Genomic DNA, 13,885 nt, shown 5'->3' with positions numbered 1-13,885 from the left:
CACATGCACTGATCCTTCTGGAAACTCTTGTGAGCAGTTATTTCTGTCCTATCTCTGTTTTACAGGTGAGGGTACCGAGAAGGATTTGGCCAAGGCCCCTGTTATGAGTTGAATTGTGTCTTCCCAAAATTCCTATGCTGAAGTTCTAACCCCCAGTATCTCAGAATGTGACCCTCTTTGGAAACAGGGTCATTGTAGGTGGAATCAGTTAAGGTGAGGTCACACTGGAGGAGGGTGGACCCTTAATCCAACATGGCGGGTGTGCTTCTAAAAAGGAAAAATTTGGACACAAAGAGACATGCACACAGGGGCAACACCATGGGACGATGAAGGCAAGAATTGGGGTGATGCTTCTCCTAGCCAAGAGACACCAGATATCGCTAGCAAACACCCAGAAGCTTGGGGGGAGGCATAGAATGGATTCTCCCTCACAGCCCTCAGAAGGACCGAGCCCTGCTGACATTTTGATTTCACATTTCTAGCTTCCAGGACTGTCAGACAACACATTTCTGCTATTTACACACCCCTAGTTTGTGGTACTTTGTTACAGCAATTCTGGAAGACTGAGTGAGTTCCTAGCAAAGCTGGGATTTGGGTCCAGCCTTTCTGGCTCTCGGTCTAATGTTCTTTTTCTGATAGGCCAGTTGTCTCATTTCCTGAGGGGAAGTGACCGCTGCCCCCAGGATAGTCTAGGACTGCCACCTGGACGAGGTGGGCTCTGTGCTGTGCTTGAAGATCAAGAGAGTTCTGATGCATGGAACGGGGAGTGGGGAATGGGGGCAGCACGGACAAAAGCCAGGAAGGCTCCAGGCCAGTCTGGCTGGGAACAGAGGACCGGTATTAGGAAGCACCCGGTTATAACTTTTGCATATTCTGAGTATTACAACTATGATCTTGTAAGGGGTTGTAAATCTCCTAGAGATAAAAGTCATGGCCTATAGGGAGCCACTTAACGTTTCTGTGAACCTGAGCATGCCATTAATCAAAGGTCAGGCTTCCACAGAAGCAAGCTCTTTGGGGGCGCCTGGGTGGCTCAGTCGTTAAGCGTCTGCCTTCAGCTCAGGTCATGATCCCAGGGTCCTGGGATCGAGCCCCGCATTGGGCTCTCTGCTCCGCAGGAAGCCTGCTTCTCCCTCTCCCATCTCCCCCTGCTTGTGTTCTCTCTCTCACTGTGTCTCTGTCAAATAAATAAATAAAATCTTAAAAAAAAAAAAAAAAAAGAAGCAAGCTCTTTGGCTAGCTGGCAGGCAGGTTGGGGAATAGGGAGTGAGAGGGTCCCTGGAATATATGGAACAGCCTGGTCACGCAAGCAGACACCTCTCTTCCGGGTAGGTTACCTGATCTTCAGAGATTAGGAGTGATCCTCTGTGTCTGGAAGACCACTCTGTGTGTCCTGTTAAGGCAAAACATTTGGTGGAGATGCCATTTTTTTTGTCAGGAATAGTTAATGGATATAATCTCATTTTGATGGTGGTGATGGCCTTCTAACTTGCAAGGTGTCAGGACTTTTGTTTTCTTCTCTCCCCAAAAACAGTGAAAAGGAAACTATCAAAACAATGGTCAAGGGACTGGCAAAAGGGAATGGTTTGGGTTGAGTTGACCCCAGGGATCCCCAAGCATGAGATCACAGATGGGACTGGCTGGGCCAGTCCTTGAGCGATCTCCACGGTGACCTTTGTAAACCCAGGAGGTGTTGATCCAAGCAGAGATGGAAAGATGAAGGAGCCAGCTGCGGAGCTTGGTGCACTTATCTGCTCTGCACTCAAGGGTTGTTATATTGAGAATCTACATCTGTTAAAGGTCATCACCCACCCTAGAGCACGTGAACGGGGGCCCGCCAGCCCCCCCAGTGACAGCACGTCTGATCTAATTGCAGGCTGCCCTCTCTGACAGCCCGTCTTGACCGAACACGTGCCGCCTTCTCCACCGCTGGCTTCACGCCGGGTCACACAAGGCTGCAATCCTGGTGCAGCCGCTGGGGACAGTTCTCAGATAATCATTCCGCAAAGCGGGATCAGTAGCAGTATTAACGCCTGCCTGCAGGTGCCATAATTGTGCCTGTGGTAATCAGTGCTGACTCAGAATGGCACAGATTTATAATGACACAGAGAGCGTGTGCTCAGCCAGGAGTCCCACGCACCCCACCCTCCTCCTCCCCCAGCATATGCTCAATGTTCTCACTCGGTTCCTCTACCGTCTGCACTCGGACACCCAGGCGAGTAAAATTTTGAATCCCTGTCTGGGAGACTCACTTCGCACCTGTGCTGAGGACTGATTCTGGACCGTGTTCCTTCCTCCACTCTGAGAACAGCGGGAGCTACAGAGACTCCATTCCGGGAACAAAAGTCACGGGGGAGTCCTGTGTTAGCCAACATTTGAGGGCCAGGACTCTAACTCTGCTGTGGACAAATAGGCCCAGCGAGAACTTCACGGCCCCCGGGCTGGGGGAAGGGGAGGCCCGGGGATTTCATTTTTTGTGGTTATTCGCTTTACATTTTTCCCCTTCCAGTTTTCCTAGATACCTTTAATTGACTGGAAACTGTTGCCATTAAGGAAGCGAGGGTATTTTGTGAACTCTTTATCGGGATTCCATATTTGTGAAAAAATTGCTTTCTTGCTTTTCATTTCTTGTGGATAATTTTTAGCTCCCATTTATAATGCCTGCCCGGTCCTCCCTAACAACATTTATGTGGTAAAAGATTAAGTGTGTGTGAGAGGGGTCTGAGGAAAAAATGACCTGAATCAAGTGTTATGTTCTAGAAATTTCACCATGTGTGACTTGACCCGTCACAAAACTCATGTAGAGGACACCTGCTGTGTCTCACTGCCAGGTATTCGTCTTCCTTTTCTGGTAATTGAATTCTCTGTCCTAAAACATTCAGGATCATTTAGGAAGGTCAAACTTCGCAACAAGGGTGGTTAGACCCTCTAGACCAGGGCTTGATAAACTTCTTCTGTAAAGAAACAGAACATATTCTTGGCTTTGTAAGACATACCAACTCTGTCATGCCTACTCAACACTACTGTGGTAGCATGGAAACAGCCACAGTTAATATAAATAAATGAATGTGACCAGAAATGACCCACATTGGGCTGGATTGGGCCTAGGGTGGTAGTTTGTCCACCCCTGACCTGGACCTTGCCAGTTGAAATGCCCTGTACTTTGTTCAGAGAGAGGTATGGAACCCAAGGTGGGCCAATCAGAATATTCCCGGGAAATTTTCCATTGGAACTCCAGGAAAAGTTGGCCCTGTAGTTAATTAGTTGTGAGGATATGAATCCGGAACTGCCAAGAGCCATCTTCTTTGCATGGTAGAAAGTTTCTGATGGAGAAATGGAAGAGAGAGAGAGAGAGATGCTGGTATTTCTTGAGCCAATACCCCCAGCCCAGGATCCACATCTACCTTGATGACTTACAGTTCTATTAGTGCAAGATAGGTTTTGTGGAAGCTAGTTTGAGTCTGGTTTTGGTCTTACAACCAAAATATTCTGGCTAGTACACTTTAAGAGGTCAAGGTTATCCCTGTTTCACAAATGAATTTGTCTTCTGCTCTGTCACCTACCAGCTGGGAGACCTCGAACAATTTAATTACTTCTCCGAGCCCCAATTTTCGAATTTGCAAAATAGAAATAATAACTGTACCCTCATCACAGCCACCTCCATTGTTTGGAAATCAGTTTCTACTTTGGCACTGTAGTTAGCTGTTTTCTGCCACTTCCAGCCAAGGGTAAGGCCAAGCCAGCCCTAGACTCCTTGGACTGAATGCATGCCTCGTGGGGAAGCTGGAAAGATGTACTACTCTTTCGAGTTTAGAAATAGGACTAGGGCTTGAAAGAGAAGTGAATTAAATGCAGGCAGAGTGAATCTTAAGGGTCCTGCAAGGGTACAAAGTCAAGACTCATGGTCAACATGAATGTGGGACACACGGATCCAGAGGGGCTGCTGCACAACCGCGTGGGAGCACATCCAAGGGGTTTCAGGAGCAGGGAAGGGACAAGGGAACAGAAGACTGTTTTAAGCTTTTTTACTTAAGAGGGTGATGAACCACCACCCCCGTACTCCGCCCACACAGCTGTCTTGCCTACCTGACTTTTTTGCGAGCGCTACGGTTCCCAACATGTCTTCAGGTGCATCCGCTCTGCCCATCACCCAGTCTGAAGTATTATTATTGCTACTGTTTTAATTTCCATTCAGTCAGTGAGGACACGGGCTCAAACAGGATGTGCACGAGTACACAGCGCTCATGAGGGGTGGGCTCAAGAGTTTAACCACGATTCCTGATTCCAAGTTCAGACACATTTCTTTTCATTTGTATAGGGTTTTTGTTTGTTTTTTATTTGTTTGTTTGTTTTTCCCATTACATGTTCTTTCTGACCTGGAATGCGCCAGCACGTTTTAAACAATGGAGGCCTTTGTCTGGTCCAGGGGTCTCGCGCGTGCCCTCTTACCAGAGATGACCTATGACAGGCCCCACAAAGCACTCTAGTTCATGAAACCAGCTTTCAGCTTTGAATCTTCTTTGGAGCAATAGCTGCTAGCAAGTCATCGTGAACAATAATATCTGTAATTAAAGTACAAAATGGAAATATTTGCTTATTCTTCCATTACAAGAGACATTTCTACGATGTTGATGCTGGCAGCTCTTCTAACTTGCAAGTTATTGTTTTTAATTACTAATCACATTTTATCATTCTACAAGCAAACAGAGAGAGAGAGAGAGATGGAAACAATCTGTTTGCATATTCTCAAGTACTTTATTTCCTCCCTTAAAAAAATTTTTTTTGGCAAGTGAGGGAAACTAGAAAATTGTTTTCTAATTCTGTCTTAGCAGGAGTTAAAACTGGTAAGGATTTGTCCAAACATACTCTAATTTCTCCGTGTTCTTTAGGACTAAATGACTAGATTAAATGAGAATATTTACCAAGCTCTTTTTCTTTAGAATACTGGAACATTAGAAGCATGTCACAAAATTGTCTCCCCCAAAAATATACCCATCTGATTAGTTTTGAGTGATAGTTCATCTCATGTATCCTCTTACCCAGATGTGAGCTGGGTCTAAAAGGGAAGCTAGACCAGAGGGGAGTGGGGAAGGAGGAGAGAGCAGGGTCCTGGGGTCTGGTCTAGAATCTCTACATAGCCACCAGCCCTCTTCCTAACCAATAACTTGCTTTGGGCTCCTGACCAAGACACCATCTCCCTTGACTTCAGGACTGTATTAGTATAACAAATAGAAAACCTTAATACGTGTTCTTAGTAAAGGCAAATGGGGGAATTAATAGTGTTAATTATATTAGATTTTTCAATGTACTTGACCTTTTTTTTTACCTTTCAAAATAGTAGATTAAATGTTCTTTTTTTCTGTGAATTTATTTATTTATTTTTAAAATTTATTTTAGCATGTTATGTTAGTCATGATACATTATTACATCATTAGTTTTTGATGCAGTGTTCCATGATTCATTGTTTGTGCAGAACACCCAGTGCTCCACGCAGAACGTGCCCTCCTTAATACCCATCACCAGGCTAACCCATCCCCCCACCCCCCTCCCCTCTAGAACCCTCAGTTTGTTTCTCAGAATCCATCATCTCTCATGGTTCGTCTCCCCTTCCGATTTCCCCTCCTTCAGAAAACAGATTAAATTTTCTAGTTCTGTTTCCCTCAAGCTATGGTAAAAATTCATCAGAACCCTTACTACAACCCTATGGTTGGCAGTGGGCCAGACCACAGGGAAGTGACAGGAACACCCTCACAGATTAATGGGGCCTGGTCATGTGAAAAGGGAGCCCCTGGGCCAAATCCCAGGTAAAGAGTTTGAGCCAGATCTTACCTGAGGGTTATGAGGGGTAGACCACAAAAAAGCTCCCGGTTCTCCCCATCTATCCGTGCCCTTGCCGTCTAAGTTTGTGGTGGCTTCCTCCTCTTGATCCTTCTCTTGGACTCTGAGATTTGCTTTGGTCAATGGGATGTTAGCAAGTAGGGCTCATGAAGATGCCTGAACAGGGCCTGCCCGCTCAGATAGCTGCAGATGCCAGGCCAAGAACATGCCCAGACTAGCCTCTTAGAGGAGGAGTCCCAGAGCAGAGCTGAGTTGTCCCTGTTGCGCATGAACTCCAGATACCTGAGCTAGCGTAGCCAAGGTCAGCAGGGACCTGGGAACCCCTGGCTGATCTCAGACTTGGGAGAAATAAATGATAGAGTTGGCAGTTAGTTAGATGTCAGCTGGAGGCAAAGGTGGTAATAAGTAGGTGACATATTAGAAGGCTTGAGGGCACAACATCTGGACTCTGTGGCTTTTAACATCCTGGCTTTATGGGCTTCCAGCTCCGTGGGGGGGGCGGGGGGCTGACACGCCAAAAGCCACAGGTGCAGATCAGATGCTCTTCTTTTCAACCTCAGCCCCAGGGTAACTGATAGCTTCATTATAATATATTTACATTGTGGTTTCAGCCTACCTACCCCTGCCCCTGGGGGAGGTGGCCATGACAGTTCCGGCAAGAACCTCCGGGGTCCCAAAACTCCTCTCAACTGGTGGGAAGAGTCCCTTAGATGATTGGAAACTGCCCTAGCTCTGACCCATAACCTCTGCAAACACCCCTGACCCCCAGGTGCCACCCCCGGGCCTGCCCGCTCTCCCACCTTAAGAGTGTCCTGTCCTTAATAAACTGCTTTGTGCTTGCTACCTTCCTTCTGGCTGGCTTTATTTGAGTGTGGATCCTCACATAAGTCTTCTGGGGGTAGTCCAAGGACCGAGACCTCCTTTCACACAACACAGACTCTCCCACCGCTAACATGCACTTACTGTTATGATTTTGGGGTTGTTTGTTACACAGGAAATGCTCATGGACACAAGCCCCCCCCCCATTTTTCTTCCTGGTTCCCAAATTTAGTGGCCCTGGTGGTTGGGGCAACTAATTTGGAGCTTATCCAGAGTACTAAGGAGGCCGGAGGCCAGCATTTATGTTGCTGGCTGGCTATGAGGAACAACAAGATGCACCTGTGTCCCCCAAATCTTTTCCACCAGCTTGTGTTTCACAAAGCCTGTCACCTCCTTTAAGGGAAAACGCTGTTCTCAAAAAAGAAAAGAAAGAAAAGGGCGACAGAGTTAGCATGCTCACCAGATCGTCATCAAGTCTGTGGTTAGGAAGGTAACCCTGGGGAAGGCAGGTGACTTTGTCTACTGGAAAATAGCCTAAATGGGAATGCATGTTCAGGATTTCCCACCCAGGCTCGACGCCTCTTCCACCATCCCGCTGCTGGTGGAAGGCAACTTCCACAATTGCCATTCAGGCGGCAACTTCCAGCCCCTCAGAAAAGAACCCCTAACCTCCAGACAGCCTCATTCAGTTCTGCCACACAACATGGAGCAGCCGTGCAGCCCACTCACGCTCAGATATCTAATCAAGGAAACCCTCATCTGACAAAAACAAAACAAAACAAAAAAACCCCACAAAACTTGAAAACTTAAATCATCATTGAACTATTTCAATAAGAGCAAAGGAGGATTCCATTAATAAAACCCAGTGAACATGCTCAACATCCCATGTCCCCATCTTTCCTCCTTTACGACTCTCACATATGGCTGCCCCATTCTCTCCTCTCTCGTCAGACTCTCCCCTCCTCCCTGTCCATGCCCTTGCTTCATTCCTTCTCCCTTCTTCCTCCTCTGGGTATGTTTCTCTCCCAAGGACACCAGTCCTTCCCAAGGTAAACCAAAGGATATTGGTGGCTTCTGCAGTTCTGTCTCTACCTAATACCCTTATTGTGCATGACTCTAGTGTGAGAAGTAGGTAGGTCTCTAGTGTGAGAAGTAGGTAGGTCGGGGGAGATGTGTGAGACTCTAGTGTGAGAAGTAGGTAGGTCGGGGGAGAGAGGAGCTGTAGAGGTGGGCAGGACTTTGTCTTTGAGGCTGCTAAACTTCTAGTCACCCAGAGAGGGCTGGCATGTGGTAATTGCCAAATAAAGAAGTATCACACATGTAATGAAGCCTCCAGGAGGTACAAAAGAACCAAGGCTGTCAGTTTGTACTTCCAGTCACATGGACACCGTCTTGTTGTTCCTCACTAGCAAAGAGGCTCACATCAAGGAGAGAACCTCATCATCTAGCAAAATACGTCATGTCAAAGAGCAGACATCAATCCTGTTGATTCCGAGTAATGAGGTAACATTAGGAGTGAAGGAGCGTATTTTCACCACCATGAGGTTTCCTAGACACAGATGAGCACAAGATGGCAGGTGAGCTGTTGGTTATTGTTCCCCTTTTTCACAGATGAGCACAAGATGGCAGGTGAGCTGTTGGTTATTGTTCCTCTTTTTATGGCGGATGTGAGAAGAACCAGATGTTCCCCTGACTGTAATCTAGGGTGTGACAAACGGAGTTGGGTATTTCATGCTCTAACAAATTAATGAGCACAGTTATTAAAGGAAGCGTGCCAGGTATAGGCTAGAGATTTCTGGAAATGACTTCCCTGTGAAAATGATTACCTCAGTTCTGTTGGCAATATCGTCTTCATTGTCAAGTACCAGAAAAAAGTTGAGAAAGGGTTTAAAAATAATTAGATTTCAGGAAAGCCAGTTAGGCAAGCACTAATTCTATTGTAGGAGGAAGAAAATGGACAGATTTTTATGACAAGACAAAGTGGAGGATGGGGAAAATCACATCAGAGGAAATGCCATAAATGTATTAGCTTTTTTTTTTTAAGATTTATTTATTTATTTGAAATAGACTATGCACAGGGGAGCAGGTGGGGAGGGGCAGAGGGAGAGGAAGAGAAGAATCTTGAGCAGACTCCCCCGCTGAGCGTAGAGCCTGCCACAGGGCTACATCTCAGGACCCTGAGGTCATGACCTAAGCCAAAATCAAGAGTCGGATGCTTAACCAGCAGAGCCCCCCACATACCCCACCCAGTGCATTAGCTTTCTTGAAGGCCAGCCCCCCAAGCCATGCTGCCCCCGACTCTCTCATCTCCACGGAGAGGTGGGAGTTTTCCTTGTAAAGTCGACATAATGGAATAGAGTCACGACAGATTCGTCTCCTTTGTCTAAAAATGTCTCTAGATTCCTGAAATGCTGTCTCTAAGAGGTTGAGTAATCTGATCTCTGCTTTGGGTACTTTTCCTGATTTAGTCCAATCTTCTTCCGGAAATTCCCTGTTTATGCTCTCGCGGATCTTCAAATGTCTTTGCACGTTTTTTAAAGTTGCATAATACTAATTGTTCCATCGTTTTCTGGAGAAAAAGATTATTATCTTTCTTCTTTCTTCTACTGACAGGAAAATATAGAGAATAAACATTGAACAAAAGCTTCACCATAAGGGCATTTTCCGAGATGATCATGTAACACATGAAAGACTGAGCCATGTCTTTGAAGCGTCCAGGTTTTTAATAAAAATGAAGTGCTACAAAGCTTGGAACAGATGTCAGAGGTTTAGAAAACACAAAATTATTAATGATCAGATCTTATGGTTCCAATCAATCAATTAACGTAGTAGCGTTAGGACTAGAATGGACTTAAAGATCATCAAATAAAGCATCTCATTTTTTCTTAGAACATTTTCATCACTGTGTAATAGGAAAATAGGCCACGTTACAGACACAACATTAACTTAATCACATCCTTATCAATGGCATGTCTACATGTTATCTATTATAATTAATACTACAGTGAATATCCCTTAATATTAATTTTTGACCAAATCTCTCACCATTTCTAAGGTTTAGATTTTTAAAAATCAATTTCTGTATTATTTGTGCATTCCACAGTTTTCTTTTGGATTTACTTTTCTTTGGCTCAAATACATCCTTTATTGATTCCTTCAATAAGAACCTATGGGGGACAGTGGTAAAGCCCTCTTAATATATGCATATTGGAAATGTTATTCCATCCCAATTTGGAATGATAGCTTAGCTAGGTAATGTATTTTAATGTATTTTAGTTATAGTCCATTCCTTGGAAATGCTCTGTTGTCTTTTGGCATGTAGCATTGCTGATAAGAATCCACTGACAATCTAATTATCATCATTTAGTAGGTATTTCTCTCATTTTTCTTGTTTGGCTTTTGAGGTTTTTCCTTTTAACCTTTATTTTTGACAGTTTCAATGTAAGTTGTCTGGTATGAGGTTATTTTTATTATGTTTAGCATTTAGTGTGTGTTCACATTCTGAGGACTCACATCTTTATTTCTGGGAGCTATCAACCATTATCTCTTCCAAGTTTTGCTTATTCAGTATTCCTTCTATTCCTTTTTTTGGGGGGGGATGCTATGGACTTTTATTACAGCACCACCTTTCTGAACTTCTTTTTTTTTTTTTAAAGATTTTATTTGTTTATATGACAGAGAGAGAGAGAGCACAAGCAGGGGGAGGAGGAGAGGGAGAAGCAGACTCCCCGCTGAGCAGGGAGCCCGATGCGGATGCAGGGCTCCATCCCAGGACCTGGGATCATGACCTGAGCCGAAGGCAGACGCTTAACCTTAACCGACTGAGTCACCCAGGCGCCCCTCTGAACTCCTTTTTCACATTTGTTATATCTCAGTATGTCTCCATGCGGCTGTGTGAGTTATCTGCCTTATTTCTATTCACTAATTACTTCCAACTGTGACCAGACAAAAGTTATTTCTTACACTTTGTTCCAATGATGACACATTTTATTTTCAGGTTGCTAACGGGTTATTTACATCCACCAGTTTCTCTTTTGTTTCTCTTTTTTTTAATAATTGATAGTTCATTTTAAAGGGATGTTCTTATTTCTTTGCCATATAAATTTGTTTGAATAGATAATACATTTATATGGTTCAACATTCAAAAGATACAAAGTATATTCAGTAAAGTCTCCTTCCCACCCCATACATAGTCACCTAGTTTCTTTTCCTGGAGGCAAATGAATTACAAATTTCCTTCCAGAAATAAGCGACACATCTTTAAGCAAAAACAAACATACTTATTTTAGAGCTATTTTCAGATGGCCCTATTATTTTCATTTTTATGTCTTAGTCCATTTGGGCTGCTGTAACAAAAATACTGTAGACTGGGTGGCTTATAAACAACAGAAATTTATTTCTCACAGTTCTGGAGATTGGAAGTCCAAGGTCAGGGTTCCAGAATGATCACATTCTGGTGAAGGCCCTCTTCCAGGTTGCAGTCTGCCAGCTTGTCTGTGTGGTGGAGTGAGAGCAAGGGATGGAGGGGGAGAGAGAGAGAGACAGGAAGAAAAAAGCGAGGAGCGGCAAATTCTCTCAAGACTTTTATTAGGGGACTAATCCTATTTTAATCCTAAATACCTCATTTGATCCTAATGACCTCCCAAAGGTCACACTGGGGGAAGCAGCATTTTCATATATGAATTTATGGGGGCCACAAACATTCAGTCCATAATAATCTTGTAGCAAACCTTCCAGCATGCCTTTTCCTCGTGATTTTTGGAATTAGAGCTTGCGGGCTTCTGCGAATAAGACCACCGCCCATCCCACCTCCACGTCTGTCTCTGCCTGTCTCAGTTCAGACTTCCCCCTTCTCCATTGGCTTCGTGTTCACCTCGGAGCGGCCGTGTCTCAGAACCGGCACCTTCCTTACATGGGTGGCCTGTGACTCCTGACCTCCGGAACTGTGGGATTAGAAGCTGTAGGATGGGGCGGTGGGTGGCCCGGCACAGGCCCAGCCTATAAAGTTGGGTCTCCGTCCTCCAGCTCCCTAGATAGGAGCCACTCATAAGCCCCGGGCCCTGAAGCACCTTGCAGCCTTTTGGCCTCTTTCCATGGGCCGCGAAGTCCAGCCCCCCACCCCCAGCAAGAGCAGAGAGACCCCCTCCGGCCCCCCAACCCTGCTGCCAACCCTTGCCTCACGATTGGGAGCCTGGCCAGGCCTCCGGAGAGAAGGCTGCAGGCCCCGAGCCGGGTGGCCGAGAGTGTGGGGTGTCAGGGCAGGACCAGCTGCTGGACCAAGCCGACAACAGGGTCTCCTAGGCTTCCAGAAGCTTGCCTCCTGGTTGGAGGTGACAAAACCAGATGTATGCAACAGCAACAGAAGAATTAGAATCTAATGACAGAGTAATTAATTCAATAATGACAGAGCCTGGGGGACGGCACATGGGTAGAGGGTGTGAGGCTTGATGGAAAAGTTGGAGCTTAAGCAGACCCCCGAAGAAAGAGTAGATTGTAATCGGTCAGGGGGAAGAGGGGCAAGAGGGAGGTGGGAGGAAGAGACTCAGGCCCAGACAGAGGTAAGGGAGGGGGGATCAGGCAGCCTGACCGTGGGACCGCATTTCAGGGACGGGAGGGGGGGTGGCAGCAGCGGAGAGCCATCCTCAGGGACCCCCACCCCCAGAAGCACTGGGATGCCCTGGGGCCTCGGAAAGAAGGGAGAGTCAGAGAACCAGAGAAGAGGGAAGGTTCACAGCCGCTATAATTAGTTCCTCGAACCCTGGAGGGAAGGAAGAGAGAAGATCCACTAGGAACAGAAACGGGTTTGTATCTGCCAGGTTGCAATTGCTTGTTTGATAGTCGGAAACTCATATTATCCTAAAATCCTTAGCCGTGGCCCTAAGTATCCTCACCCAAAGAAAGCAAACATATGCTGACTATTGCTTTTTGGAAAACGTATACCCTTTCAGAACTTGGAGACAATTAAGCAATCAAGAAGCAGAAGTAAAGATGACCGCTCTGGTTAGGAGGGCCTCAGAAGCCAAGCCTTGATTGTTACCTGTGTGACTGTTTATTCCATTCAAACTGCTGGGCTTTGCAGGATTTGGGGCTGCATTGATCAGATAGTGCAATATCAGCAGATAAGTAAACCTGTTGTACTGAAATTGTACAAAAATGAATGATTGAACTCTATCACTCAACTATTTATTTTAATCAATATTAGGCAGCAAAATGTGATTCCTTTCTTTTCTTTAGAATCATATAGACACAGTAGAAGGGTATATCAGGCACTGCCTCACCCCCAACTATGCCTTTAGGAAACTGGGCAGAAGCGTGTGGAAGGTCAGATGAGGAAATGTGCCGAGGTTTCCCAGACCAACACCACAAACCGCTGTCAATAGCAACAGACATTCTGGACCATGCTACGATGCTCGATATACAGAGGACTATAGGACAAGCCCTTGATATCGTCTTATAATCCATTTGGAAAAAAAAAAGTCACCATAAATAAAACACTGCACGGAGGCAGAGGTGCCAAGGGAGGGGCATAGTGAATAACTGGGACCATAATTCAGGGGTGGGAGTGGGGTCTGAGGGCCTGACCAGTTGAAGAGGTTTTATTCATTCTTGATGATTATTTTTTTCCTAGGTTTCTTAGGAAAGAATTGAGCTATAACATTCTGTAAGTTTAAGGTGTATAACCTGTTGATTTGATGAACGTGTATATTGTAAAGTGATCACACCATAGTGTCGGCTAACACCTCCACAATAGGACACAATTACCATTGCATTCTTGCGGGGAGAACATTTAAGGTCGGGTCTCGGCCAGCTTTCAAGTATATAACACGATATTGCTAACCATCTGTCACCTTGCTGTACGTGAGACCCCCGGAGCTTTAGTCATCTTCTAACTGGAAGTTTGTGGTCTTCGACTGACATCTCCCATTTCCCTCCCTGCCAACCCTGTCAACCACCATTCTGCTCTCTGGTGCTCTGACTTCAGCTTTCTTAGATTCTATGTATGAGTGCGATCATACAATATTTGTATTTCTGACTTATTTCACTTAGAGTAATGCACTCAAGTTCCGTCCATGTCGTCTCAATTGGCAAGATTCACCTCTTTCTCATGGCTGAATAATTTTCCATCATATATATACACACGTAAATGTGTGTGTGTGTGTACACATCTTCTTCAGCCATTCATCCATTGATGGGCACTCAGGTTGTTTCTGTATCGTGGCTAATGTGA

Source organism: Eumetopias jubatus, unplaced genomic scaffold (assembly GCF_037043125.1).
Source record: "Eumetopias jubatus isolate StellerSeaLion01/CBP00866 unplaced genomic scaffold, mEumJub1_p1.0 scaffold_6, whole genome shotgun sequence".
In the NCBI taxonomy this organism is placed as follows: domain Eukaryota; kingdom Metazoa; phylum Chordata; class Mammalia; order Carnivora; family Otariidae; genus Eumetopias; species Eumetopias jubatus.
Note: the sequence above shows the minus strand (reverse complement) of the source record.